At 44.3% G+C, this 14,738-nt stretch overlaps 1 protein-coding gene across 1 annotated transcript in view; it reads left to right on the plus strand.

The window, feature by feature from the left end:
• Window positions 1-1,995: 1,995 nt before the first annotated feature.
• LOC142501681 (putative ATP-dependent RNA helicase DDX60) overlaps window positions 1,996-14,738 on the plus strand; it is a 203,205-nt gene continuing 190,462 nt past the window's right edge. The window contains exon 1 of the mRNA XM_075611875.1: window positions 1,996-2,122. The gene's annotated coding sequence lies outside the window, so the exon portion shown is untranslated. The remainder of the gene's footprint in view (window positions 2,123-14,738) is intronic.

A 14,738-nucleotide genomic window follows, 5' to 3' on the forward strand; every position in this document is an offset into this window, starting at 1 on the left:
TACATATTAAAAAGACTCCCGCCGCCCCAATACATTTTTAAAAGACCCCCACCATCCCACCCCCCATACATATTTTAAAAAATTGGGCCACACAGGTAAAATCATCATCATCATCCTCATATACCCACCCCCTGCATCTCCTATCACACTCATATCCACCCCCCTGCATCTCCCATCTCTCCCCCCCTTGCATCTCCCATCTCTCCCCCCCTTGCATCTCCCATCTCTCCCCCCCCTCCATCTTCATTTCTCCCCCACTGCATCTTCCATCTCACCCCCCTGCATCTTCCATCTCTCCCCCCCTGCATGTCCCATCTTCCCACCCTGCATCTCCCATCTGTCCCCCCCATGCATCTCCTATCTCCCCCCCCATGCACCTCCCATCCTTTCCCCCACTGCATCTTCCATCTGTCCCCACAGCATCTTCCATCTCTCCTTCCCATTTCTCCCCCCCATCCCTCCCCCCCCTGCATCTCCTATCTCTCTCCCCCCATATGTCTAACTGCGACAACGGCTGCGGGTTCGGTTCGGCAGAGGCAGCAGGCTGTGAGCGGGCTCTTGTGGGGGTGAAGAGCGGGCCGGGGGAGGAAGCCGGGGAGCTAGAGGAAGGGCCAGAGTGCCTAGGGAGGGAGAGAGAGAGTCGGGGTGCTGGGGGAGGGAGAGAGCCGATGAGCCAGAGGGAGGGCCAGAGTGCCAGGAGAGAGCGAGTCGGGGTGCCGGGGGAGGGAGAGGGGGAGTCGGGGAAGGGAGAGAGAGAGAGACTCAGGGTGCCAAGGGAGGGAGAGAGCCGAGGAGCCAGGGAGCCAGAGGGAGGGCCAGAGTGCCGGGGGAGGGATAGAGCCGGGTAGCCGGTGAGCCAGAGGGAGGGCCAGAAACTTATGCCGAGGGAGGGAGCTGGGGTACAAGGGAGCGCCAGGGTGCCGAGGGAGGGAAAGAGCCGGGAGTCAGAGTGCCGGGGGAGGGAAAGTCTGGGAGAGCCAAATCCCCGCCCCCCGGCATTCTCCTGCCTTGACCAATCCCCTGCGGCCCGGCATTCTAAAGCCCCGCCCCCGGCATCCTCCTTCCAATCACCCTGGCAATAATAAAAAATACTTACCGGCCGGGCTGCTGCATCCTCCTCCCCGCCAGACCCGCGCACCGCTGCCGACACAAGGAAAAACTGGGACATTCCCGGGACGAACCGGCAATCGGGACAGCCCACATAAAAACGGGACTGTCCCTGCAAAACTGGGACGTCTGGACACCCTACCCCTTAACCTAGGGATCCACAGCTACAGGGACACATTCATTCCTGTGCCCCATTTAACTTTCTGGGCTATGCTGAAGCAGGGAACCCTAGCGGTGAGTCGAGATTGCGTTTTCAAGGGGAGATAATGCCGGGACAATGTGCCTACATGTATCCGAGAATCAGGCATGATTCCTGGGTACATTTTTAGGGGAACCGACAACTCCGGACCCCAACTACCTAGGCAAATTTGACACCAATTCCTCTGCAAAATCCCCCTTGAAATGAATGCCCTAGCAATCCCTGCTCACTGACATGCCCGGAAAGGGAAAAAAACATCAAATACTTGATTTACACAAAGTACAGTTGAAGCATACAATGTTACTTTCTCAAAGAGATAACTATCTTGAACCTTTATATACGGATCAGGGGTAACCAGAAACGGGCTTAACCTTTATTTGAGAGCCAGGTTACCCCCTTCCGTCACATCTCTTAAAACCCCATATTTCAGGGGTTTGCAATCAATAGACTATTTTAGTTTTTTTTTACAAATCCATTTGTGGATTTGCAGTGATAGAGAAAAAACCTAGATCAGGCTTTTTGAGACTGATCCGATCCCCCCCGCCCCCCACCCCAAAGGCAGATCAAAGTAATTTCAAGGAAAATTTAACCCAACTAGTTCTGAGCCTAAATTATGAGTGCTGAGCTGACACTTTGTCCTGTATCTGGCAGCTGCTCCCGCACCTTCCCCCTTTTCTATGGAATCAGTCCGGGAAATGAAACTGAAAGTTAACATAGTTCTAGAAAGCAGCAAATAGAGCACGAGCTGCATGTATAAAACCACAAGATTTCATCGGAGTTGCAGCTGCAGTTGGAGACAGCATCACTTTAAAACAAGTAAGTACAATATTGCACAGAGGGCGCTGGAATTAGATGTTAACCCCCCTGGGGTTTATACATTTTTACACTAGGATTATGTTTGTTATGTTAGTTATTTACGTAGTATGTACAGCAGCACACCCAAAATATTCCTGCAAGCCTGTTACTGTATATCTGTAATTCTATACTCTCATTTGTATTCTGTGAAAGAGGGCAGTGGATATTCACAGTTGAGTGCAAATGCTGGGATGTTTACTGAGTGCGAATAGCCGTGCGGCTATTTGCACTCAACTGTGAATATCCACTGCCGTGACAGAGATCATCTCTATTTCCTTTTTTTTTTTTTACTGCACAGGAGTTTATATGGGTTCTGGAAGAAATACTGTTGAAAATTAGCTCTGTCAAATGTGTTACTTTTAAGTGAATAACTGAAGAACAGCTGACTAGTGGATTTTAAACTACTGCCATTAGGTATATGGGTGCATTAATACAGTAGGTCTGGTACAGACCACATAAAAGTAATGACTGGTTTCTGTCTAGTGGAATAACAATAGAATAACAATGACAAGACGAAATAAAGGGACTTATTTTTGTGAGATGCATTTATTCACCCACGTATTGTTTTCCTTTCCCTAATTCTGATTGAAGTAAGTTTGTTGTATGTTAATGCTTATATATATATATCTATTAGTGTGTGTACTAGGATTGCCAGGTGGCTTGTCCAAAAATACTTGACACCCACGCCCCCCCGAACACATATAAAAAATACCCCACCTCCCCCCAAATAGATTTTAAAAATACCCCCACGCCCCCCAAATACATTTTTAAAATACCCCATGCCCCCTGAATACATTTTAAAATACCCCCACCTCCCCCCAAATACATTTAAAAATACCACCTCCCCCCAAATACATTTAAAATATACCCCTACCGCCCCAATACATTTAAAATATACCCCCACCTCCACAATACATATAAAATATACCCCCACCTCCACAATACATATAAAATATACCCCCCCAATACATTTAAAATATACCCCCATCTCCACAATACATATAAAATATACCCCCCCCCCAATACATTTAAAATATCCCCCATCATTATGATCTCATCTCCCCAGGCTGGCCCCCATCACCATCTCATCCCCCCTCATTATCATCTTCCCCCATCATCATCTTCTCACCCTGTCCTCCCCATCCTCTCACCCTGTCCCCCTAACCTCTCACCATCTCCCCCTGCCCCCCTATCCTCTCACGATCTCACCCTGGCTCCCCCATCCTCTCACCCTGTCCCCCCCATCCTCTCACCCTGTCCCCCTAACCTCTCACCATCTCCCCCTGCCCCCCCATCCTCTCACCCTGCCCCCCCCCCATCCTCTCACCCTGCCCCCGCCCACCCTCTCACCCTGCCCTCCCCCATCTTCTCACCCTGCCCCCCCCCCCATCCTCTCACCCTGTCCCCCCTAATTTGTGTCCGTACCTTATTGCCAGGAAGGACACAGACTTCTCTGGGCCGCCAGGGTGTGGGCTCCACCCCCGCTGTCCTCTGATTGGAGGAGCGGTGAGCCAATCAGGGATAGGCTGCACAGACTCACGAGTGCTCCAGCCCGCCCCCGCCTCCAGCCTTAGCACTGCCTTCTGCACCAGCCCTCGCGCTTGCGCTGCCCTCTACGCAAAAATGGTAATACCGGACACACAGGTGTCCGGTATTACATTCAATTTTATACCGGACAGGCAATGGTGAAAACCGAACACCTGGCAACCCTAGTGTGTACAGTACATGTATGTTTATGTATCTGTTTGTGTGGGTATAATCATATTCATGCATGTATTGCGGCTCTTGAATAATTTTGATCAAAGCATTTTCTTTTTAAAAAGGCTTTTTGAAGTGAAATTTCTTTCGTGGCACCTAGTCCTGATGGGACAAAACTGGATAGATGGGGGCGAAATGTGAAACGGAAGTGATGTCACGTAATGGACGCCGCTCTGCTCACACGTCCCCTGTCACATGCGGCGGCGACAATAGTCGCCGGCGCCGCTCCTAATCGCCGCCGCACCACTTACATCCCCCCACACACCCGGCTGCTGACATATGCGGCCGCCTCATCCGCCGCTCCTAACGGCCTAATTATTGTTCCACGGCCACTGCCCGCTGCCATGCCGCGCATGCGCAGATGTGATGGCGGCACTGACGGATGCCACACATGTGCAGAAGTGGCTGGCAGCGGCGTCGTTCCCCCCACACGCTCCTAACGCCGATTGGCAGCGGCGCCATTCAGCCCTCCACTGGCACACGGTGCAAACCCGGGCGCAACCCGCGCGGCACAGGGGCTCGGTCACTCATGCCCGTGCTGGGCGCATGTACCCCGCGGGGGGGGAGGGTGGTGTGCAGAATTTGCGTGGGGGGGAGGGTGTGCAGAATTTGCGGGGGGGGAGTGAGAGAGGTGGTGCGCAATGTTGCACCCCGCACCTGGCTGCAGCAGAACACACACACACTGACTGACCCACACTGACTGACCCACACACACACACACTGACTGATCCACACACACACACACTGACACACATACACACACTGACTGACACACATATACACACTGACACACTGACACACATACACACACTGACTGACACACTGACATACACACACTGACTGACACACATACACACACTGACTGACACACATACACCCACCCTGACTGACACACATATACACACACACACACACACACACACACACACACACACTGACTGACACACATACACACACACACTGACTGACACACACACACACACACACACACACTGACTGACACACATACACACACACACACTGACTGACACACACACACAAACACACACACACACACACACACACACACACACACACACACACACACACACACACTGACTGACACACACACACACACACTGACACACACACACTGACACACATACACATACACAAATTGACTGACACACATACACACAAGGAATTCACACTTAGTGCAAATAGCTAATACAGGGGATGTGTGCCGAGCACGCGCATTATAAGTCAAATTTATTTGCGTTTTGTCAATGAAATTGTATTTTGATTTTTAATTAAAACATCACCAATACAAATACAATTTCTGTGACAAAAGTCAAAGAAGTTTCACTTACTATGCGCGTGCACAGCACACACAGCTTTTTTTTTTTCCTTGTAAGATTAAAGACCCCTGGTCTAGTACTGAAGGTTAAAACAAATGTTGTTGTTTGATACTGTATCTTAAAAACGGTCTCCTGGTGTCAGAACATAGTTTATATACTGGGAGAACACTGATTCGAAAGACAAAAAAAGAATTGATGTACTTGGAGAAAGTAGAAAGATGTCATTTTTAGAGATTCATTTTTATTTTTTTATTTTTGTCAATGTTCTTTGTTCTGTGCAGTTCCAGTCTTTATCTGAGAAAGATTTGGTAATGGCAAATATTTTACTGATCATGGCCAACTCATTTTAAAATATTTGCCATATTTTTGATGTAATGCTTGAACACAGTTATTATTTGTTATACTGTAATGTTATAAATCATGTGGGAATAACATGTCTAAAATGTATGTACAGTAGCACCCCTCTGCGAGTCTACTCAGTTAAGGGTTAATAGGGAGGTAAGGAGTTAACTCCCAGCAGCACCTCTATAGAATATAGTGTTGCAGCCTAGTCCGGCAAGGGCCTGTTTACTCCACTGTTCTGAAAAGTACGGTATTGTATTGTATTGTATGTCTTTATTTATATAGCGCCAAAAATGTACATAGCGCTTCACAGTAGTAATACATGTGGTAATCATATAAATAACAGATCATGGGAATAAGTGCTTCAGATATAAAAGTAACATTAAGGAAGAGGAGTCCCTGCTCCGAGGAGCTTACAATCTAATTGGTAGGTAGGGGAACATATAGAGACAGAAGGAGGGAATTCTAGTAAGTGCGTCTGCAGGGGGCTAAGCTTTATGTATCATGTGTCCAGGATAATCCAGTGCTATTCATATGCTTCTTTAAACAAATGTGTCTTAAGGTGGGTTTTAAAGGTGGATAGAGATGTTGCTAGTCGGGTATTGTTGGGAAGGGCATTCCAGAGGTGCGGGCAGTCAGTGAGAAAGGTTTAAGGCGGGAGAGGGCTTTAGATACAAAGGGGGTAGAAAGAAGACATCCTTGAGAAGAACGCAATAGTCGGGGTGGTGCATAGCGAGAAATTAGGGCTGAGATGTAAGGAGGGGCAGAAGAGTGTAAAGCTTTAAAAGTGAGGAGGAGAATTGAGTGTGTGATACGGGATTTGATAGGAAGCCAAGAGAGGGATTTCAGGAGGGGAGACGCGGAGACAGATTTAGGAAAGAGTAGAGTGATTCTGGCAGCAGCGTTTAGGATAGATTGTAGGGGAGACAGGTGAGAGGCAGGAAGGCGGACAGCAGAAGGTTGCAGTAATCGAGACGGGAGAGAATGAGGGCCTGAGTCAGAGTTTTACCAGTCGAGTAACAGAGGAAAGGGCGTATCTTTGTGATATTGCGGAGGAAAAAGCGACAAGTTTTAGAAACATTTTGAATGTGAGAGGAGAATGTAAGAGAGTGTGGCCCCTAGGCAGCGTGCTTGGGCTACTGGGTGAATGATCGTAGTTCCAACAGTAATGTGGAAGGAGGTAGTAGGACCAGGTTTGGGAGGAAGTATAAGGAGCTCTGTTTTTGCCATGTTACGTTTCAGTCGGCGGATGGCCATCCAGGATGATATTCCAGTGAGACATTCAGAAACTTTGGTCTGAATAGCAGGTGTAAGGTGAGGGGTTGAAAGGTAAATTTGTGTGTCGTCAGCATAGAGGTGATATTTAAACCCAAAAGATGTGATTAGGTCACCTAGAGAGTGTGTAAAGAGAAAAGGGAAGGGGTCCTAGGACAGAGCCCTGTGGTACCCCTAAAGAGAGATCGATAGAGGAGGAGGAGGTGTTAGCAAAAGAGACACTGAAAGTACAATGAGAGAGGTAAGAGGAGATCCAGGATAGAGCTTTGTTCCGAACGCCAAGAGTATGGAGAATGTGGAGGAGAAGAGGGTGGTCCACGGTGTCAAATGCTGCAGAGAGGTCGAGTAATATGAGCAGAGTGCAATGACCTCTGTCTTTGGCAGCATGGAGGTTGTCGGTTATTTTAGTGAGGGCTGTTTCAGTAGAGTGAGCAGTGCGGAAGCCAGATTGTAGAGGGTCTAGAAGAGAATAGGTGTTGAGAAAATGTAGCAATCAAGAGAATACAAGACGTTCAAGGAGTTTGGAGGCAAAAGGCAGGAGGGAGACAGGTTGATAGTTAGAAGGACAGGTAGGGTCAAGCTTGCTGTTTTTGAGTAATGGTATAACGGTTGCATGCTTGAAGGAGGATGGATATGTACCAGAGTAGAGGGAAGATTTAAAAATCTGTGTGAGCATAGGGATTATAGAAGGAGCAAGAGGTTTTAGGAGATGGGAAGGAATGGGATCAAGATGACAGGTGGTAAAGGGAGAAGAGGAGATCAGCAGTGACACATCCTCCTCCGAGATAGCAGACAAAGAGTCAAGAAAGGCAGGGAAGGGTGTGGGAAGTGGTGTGGGATGGGAGGAGGCAACAGATGGGATGTTTTGACATATGGATTCCACCTTTTGCTTAAAAAAGTCAGCAAAGTCCTGAGGTGAGATGGAGGAAGAAGAGGAGGCAGCCGAGGGTGGTCTGAGTAGAGAGTCAAAGACAGAAAAGAGTCGGTTTGGGTTAGACTTGTGTGTGTTGATTAGTGATGAAAAGTAGGTTTGTTTAGCCTGAGAGAGGGCAGAGTTGAAATAGGACAGCATAAATTTGTAGTGAAGGAAGTACTGGACTAGTTATATATCTAAGACAGTGAATCGAGGAAAAGAAGAGATCCAGCGCTCCACGGATTTCTGAATAAGAAAGATTTATTGTGCCACATAACGTTTCGACCTTATGGTCTTTATCAAGTGACTAGGCATACATAAGTCAGGATTTACCCAGTATATATATCCTTGACCATTACTCATATACAGGTGAATAACAAGTGAATAACAAGTGAAAAAACAAGTGAACATTACCCCCAGCTGACCCCAATTCGCCTCCCCTGATCAGTCCTGTGTCCATACAGTGTCCATACAATGCTCAAACAGTTCGTGAATGTCTACTTCCGGTTTTTCCTTAACCTTCCGGTTTTTGCGTTCCAGTGACGTCATCGTGATCTTCTGCGCATGCGCGGTCCGGCCTTGCGTTCCAGCGTCGTCTCCCTCTCTCCATCGGCCAGGTCTGTCGTCAGTCACCTCAGGTCTGATTGGTTATCCTCTTTTCCTCATCCTGTGGGTAGTGATTCTTCATCCTCATATTCTCACTTCTTTCTTCTTACTGCGCTCCGGTTTTAAGAGATTCTGCTTAGTACATCTGTCGTCCTGGTTCTGTTGCTGCACTCCTTGCCATAATAAAAACCTGTATAATGAGCATTTTTCCATGAGTATCAGTTAAATGTCTGTACTTATTATTTATGGAAAAAATCATTGAATATGATCAGGGGTGGCAACTTATAGTGTTTAAAAGTGCCACAAAGATGTAAGTTTTAAAACAACATTTAATTAAAAACTTTTTGAAGTGCCTGCCAATCTATTCTGTAACTTACACAGTTTTAGGCTTTCCACCAACAGCAGCCATGCCACCTAAGAAACATTTAATCTCCTATTAAGAAAGCAGTTAAAAGATATATAGTCATTGAGCCCTTTTGGATATACTGTATCTAATGTGTAAGTCCAGTATGATTCGTGCTGTAATAAAGATGTATTTATATCAATGCCCGTGGCCTTTCTTTTTATGTGTTCAATCCCCTTTAAACGCAGGGAAGAAACTTGGTGTTTGAACTCTACACAATGATCAATAAAAACAGCATTCTCAGATTTATTGTTGATTCTACTTTTGTGTTCAATAAATCTTGTTTTTAAGCTCCTACTGGTTTTACCCACATATAAAAGTCCACAAGGGCATTTGATAATATATATGACTTGAGTGGTGGTACAGGTGATACGTTTCTTAATTTTAAATTTTGCACCACTTCTTGAGTGACAAAATGAATCACCTGTCATCAGGCTATTACATACTGAACAATTAAAACACTTAAAACAGCCTGGTTTAAGGTCACTAAGAAAATGTGTTCCTATATAATGTTCTTGTCGGTCTGCTTTAATAAGAATATCCTTGATATTTTCTCCTCTCTGGTAGGCAAATCTAGGTGTTTCTTTACATATTTGACCTAATATCAGATCTGCTTGCAAGATTTTCCAGTGTTTTTGTATTGTTTGTTTTACAAATCTACTTGCGGTTGTATATTTGCTGACAAAGGTCATTTTTTCCTCTTCATTTTCTAATGATCTTATATTCTCTAGTGGTTATTTTTCTAATGATTTTTCCACTACTGATGCCTTATGTCCTCTTTCAATAAACCTTGTTTTTATCTCGTCCAAGGTTCTGACCAAGTGTGAGGGTCTGTCAACTATTTTTCCCGCCTTTATTTTTTGTGAATAAGGTAACATTCTTTTCAATAGGTCTGGGTGAAAGCTTGACCCATGTAGTGTGGAATTTCTATCCGTAGGTTTTCTGAATAGATCTGTATGCAGTTCGTGTTCTTTGTATGTGACCAAAACATCTAAGTAAGCTATCTCTGACTTACTCCAATTTTTTGTAACCTTTACAGGCGTTGGCAGCTCTGCTAGGTATGGAAAAAACTCAATAAGCTCATTCTCAGTTTCCCCCCAGATAAAGAAGAGGTCGTCTATGTAGCGACAATAGAAGAGCATCTTATTTAAAAATTGTGTGTTATGAGCTTATTCAGAAAACCTACAGATAGAAATTCCACACTACATGGGTCAAGCTTTCACCCAGACCCATTGAAAAAAATGTTACCTTATTCACAAAAAATAAGGGCAGGAAAAATAGTTGACAGACCCTCACACTTGTTCAGAACCTAGGACGAGATAAAAACAAGGTTTATTGAAAGAGGACATAAGGCATCGGTAGTGGAAAAATCATTAGAAAAAGAACCACTAGAGAATATAAGATCATTAGAAAATGAAGAGGAAAAAATGACCTTTGTCAGCAAATATACAACCGCAAGTAGATTTGTAAAACAAACAATACAAACACACTGGAAAATCTTGCAAGCAGATCTGATATTAGGTCAAATATGTAAAGAAACACCTAGCTTTGCCTACCAGAGAGGAGAAAATATCAAGGATATTCTTAATAAAGCAGACCGACAAGAACATTATATAGGAACACATTTTCTTAGTGACCTTAAACCAGGCTGTTTTAAGTGTTTTAATTGTTCAGTATGTAATAGCCTGATGACAGGTGATTCATTTTGTCACCCAAGAAGTGGTGCAAAATTTAAAATTAAGAAACGTATCACCTGTACCACCACTCAAGTCATATATATTATCAAATGCCCTTGTGGACTTTTATATGTGGTTAAAACCAGTAGGAGCTTAAAAACAAGATTTATTGAACACAAAAGTAGAATCAACAATAATTCTGAGAATACTGTTTTTATTGATCATTGTGTAGAGTTCAAACACTCAGTTTCTTCCCTGCGTTTAATGGGGATTGAACACATAAATAGAAAGGCCACAGGCATTGATATAAATACATCTTTATTACAGCGCGAATCATACTGGACTTACACATTAGATACAGTATATCCAAAAGGGCTCAATGACTATATATCTTTTAACTGCTTTCTTAATAGGAGATTAAATGTTTCTTAGGTGGCATGGCTGCTGTTGGTGGAAAGCCTAAAACTGAGTAAGTTACAGAATAGATTGGCAGGCACTTCAAAAAGTTTTTAATTAAATGTTGTTTTAAAACTTACATCTTTGTGGCACTTTTAAACACTTTGGGGCCTATGCAGAGAGCAGCGAATTTTCGAAATTCGCCATTTTTTGGAGATAATCGCGCAGAAAACAGCAGAAAATGGAGATTTCCGAAAATCGCGCCAATTTTTCATTTCTATTTGTAAAACTCGCCTCGCGGCTGGCGAGAACCGCAATCTCGCCAGTTTAAAATATATCCGTATGCAGAGAGGCGCGAACGGCATCTAGCGGCTGTTCGCGCCAATAAAATGGCGCGATTGTCTCCGTTTTGCCTCGCCAAAAAAAACTGGCGCTCGCGGCCATTGCAAAGGGAAAAAAAAAGGCGCGAATTTTTTTTTACATGTTTCCGAAGCGCGCATCTCGCCAATTTAAACTCGCCAGACGCATCCATGTTAAACATAGCAGAATTCGCACTTTTCTGCATATGGAGATTAAAACTCTCCAAAAAAGCTCCTTTTTATGAAATTCGCCATTTTTAAAATTCGCTGCTCTCTGCATGAGGCCCTATAAGTTGCCACCCCTGATCATATTCAATGATTTTTTCCATAAATAATAAGTACAGACATTTAACTGATACTCATGGAAAAATGCTCATTATACAGGTTTTTATTATGGCAAGGAGTGCAGCAACAGAACCAGGACGACAGATGTACTAAGCAGAATCTCTTAAAACCGGAGCGCAGTAAGAAGAAAGAAGTGAGAATATGAGGATGAAGAATCACTACCCACAGGATGAGGAAAAGAGGATAACCAATCAGACCTGAGGTGACTGACGACAGACCTGGCCGATGGAGAGAGGGAGACGACGCTGGAACGCAAGGCCGGACCGCGCATGCGCAGAAGATCACGATGACGTCACTGGAACGCAAAAACCGGAAGGTTAAGGAAAAACCGGAAGTAGACATTCACGAACTGTTTGAGCATTGTATGGACACTGTATGGACACAGGACTGATCAGGGGAGGCGAATTGGGGTCAGCTGGGGGTAATGTTCACTTGTTTTTTCACTTGTTATTCACTTGTTATTCACCTGTATATGAGTAATGGTCAAGGATATATATACTGGGTAAATCCTGACTTATGTATGCCTAGTCACTTGATAAAGACCATAAGGTCGAAACGTTGTGTGGCACAATAAATCTTTCTTATTAAGAAATCCGTGGAGCGCTGGATCTCTTCTTTTCCTCAGTGTACTTTGGAGTTTATGGCAGGTACTTCCTTGAACCAGCAGCACCGGTAAATTGTATGCATTTTTCTTTTTTGTGGAGTGCAGCCTTAACCCCTTTTACAGTAAGACAGTGAATCAGCAGCTATTCTGTCCAGTGATAGGGAAGAGGAGTGTGGTATAAATAAGAGGGACCTAGTGTCCCATCTTCAGATCTCAGTGGACCCAGGGTAAGGGGGATCTCAAGTGTATATAGTTATTCCTTGAATATGGTAAGAATAATTTTCTTGTTTTCTAATAAAGGGAAAGTATCCCAGTGTAAGAAGGTCCTGCTATATGGCCCTGGGGCGGGTTACCCACAGTAGGAAAATATTTAGCACCTTATTATAGGTTTTCTCCAAGAATACCTGAAGGTATCTGCTGGGGAATTAGTTAGTGGAAAAATTACCCTTACTTATGTTTCTAGTGATAGAGTTGATGGCTTGGGAAAGAAATGGCCCGGCTCAAATATCTCAGGGGTTGAGGAAACGCCTGTTCTGAAGTATACACGTTACAACTCCAAGTTACCACAGTTACAAGAAACGTACCTTTTTCAGGAATTTTGTGTGAGCATCCCAAGGAAGATCTATCTAAAGATCTGTGCCTATTTGTTCTGCTATTGGACTGTTAATAGACTACATAAATGTTATTGGCACCCTTTTCCTTCTTGCTTTCCATACCAGCCTGCATTGACATCAACACCCTGAGATTTGAGGTAACAAAGAGCCTGAGCATTTATTGCACTTTACATAACATCCAAGAGACAGTGGGACACTTTGGTGTGGCCTCTCTTCTGTTGGCTGGGGGTAGAGGTGTTTCATGTAGACTACGAACAGACCAAAATAAGACCTGCTCAGCTCTATCTCATTTATAATTGAGGATGAAGCAGTGGTGCAGATATGGGTTGGTATGTATGTTGTCTACCAAAAAAAATACCCTTTTATCTGCACTCGGAGAAAAGCGATAGCTGAACAGGAAAGGGGGAGGAGGGGAAGTTTCGCTCTAAGTATGAATGGAGTGTAAAACTTTCTAGAATAAAATCAAGGTGCCACCTGAGGATTAAAAGGCAATTAGCTAGGGAATAGGTAGAGAGAAAACAATGTACATCATGTCACGCCCCCCGTTGCCATGACAACGAGACACTAACGTCAGGCGGTGACATCTTGCCATGACAATGTGGCATCACCATAATGTGTCACGCTGTCATGTCAACTTGAAGACGCATGACGTCACGGAGTGTCTCGTTGATATGACAATGTGCATTACGTGACGTCGCGCAGCCATGTTGACGGAATTTGGAGAGGAGGATACAGCCAAAGGCAAGATAAATATATAATAAATAGGTCTAAAAAATGTTTTTATCTCCGGGGTAGAAAGGGGTGTGGAGAGCACACAAAAAGATCCCCAATAGGGCGCACCGCAGACCTGAGTGGTATTAGATCATGGTCCTGGAATGCGCAGACATAAAACATTTAGTAAAGTTTATTATAACATAATTGACTGAAAAAAATATACATTAAAACCATGAAGCTTCTAGTACCTATCTAGTGCTAGGTTGAACTAGCTCTAGTGACAGGGGTATGTCTCGAATGAGGATAATACATACAGGAAGGTATGACTATAACTACTTCAGCTGGACCCGTCTTAAGGTAGAACTCCTCTTGAATGAATCGTGGGGTAGAGGTATTAATATACATTTTGTTAAACCCAGCGTAGGTAAGAGGAGATATTCCTAGGGTGTGTTGCTTAATTCAGAATTGCCTGTTGAGCAACCATACACGTGGTAATGTCCACGTTGATGAGCAGAATTAATGCCAGTGGGATCCTATAGCTGATGTAGTAATTGGAACAATCATAGTGTATCGTCATATATAGTCACATCCATAGAGATAATGTTGGGCACCTGGCCAATTTATTCCTGTAAATGTGATGCTGGTAGGTTATTGAGTCAGAGGTATGTATCTCAAACCTAATAAATCTCAGATCTAATGCACTGCAGTGACATGTGTTACTGCAAATCGGTTCATATAGTTGCTATCAATGGGTGAATAAACCATATACTAATGTAGTAGTGATATCCACACTGTTCTTGTGGTATGGAGTGATAGCCCTATATGGCCGGACATACGTATTAAGATGACATAGAACAATATGAGATCAATATACAGATCTCAATGATGGAGCTCTGATTTTTTATTTTTTACGTTCCCTACATACCGATTCCCAGGGTTGGTGCAATCGTGGGAAGTATATCATGTGTCTACAAGCTAAGTATGCTGGCTCCGTATATGAGAAAACATGTAGTGACACTGTATATCACTGCATGATGTATCGTGCAGAACGAGAGTATGGTGAGACTCTGTCAGCTGAATCCCACAACTGCAATAAACTGTACTGCAAAAAAGAGAGTGCCCAGTATTGCTAAGTCAGCGCGACGTCGCACTGCCAGAGTCACGTAGATATTTTGAGGTAAGTATACGTGATAACGCTGTGTGTTGCCACTGGCTATAGGTGACTCTCTACTGGT

The sequence above is a fragment of the Ascaphus truei genome, chromosome 1 (genome assembly GCF_040206685.1).
Source record: "Ascaphus truei isolate aAscTru1 chromosome 1, aAscTru1.hap1, whole genome shotgun sequence".
Lineage (NCBI taxonomy): Eukaryota > Metazoa > Chordata > Amphibia > Anura > Ascaphidae > Ascaphus > Ascaphus truei.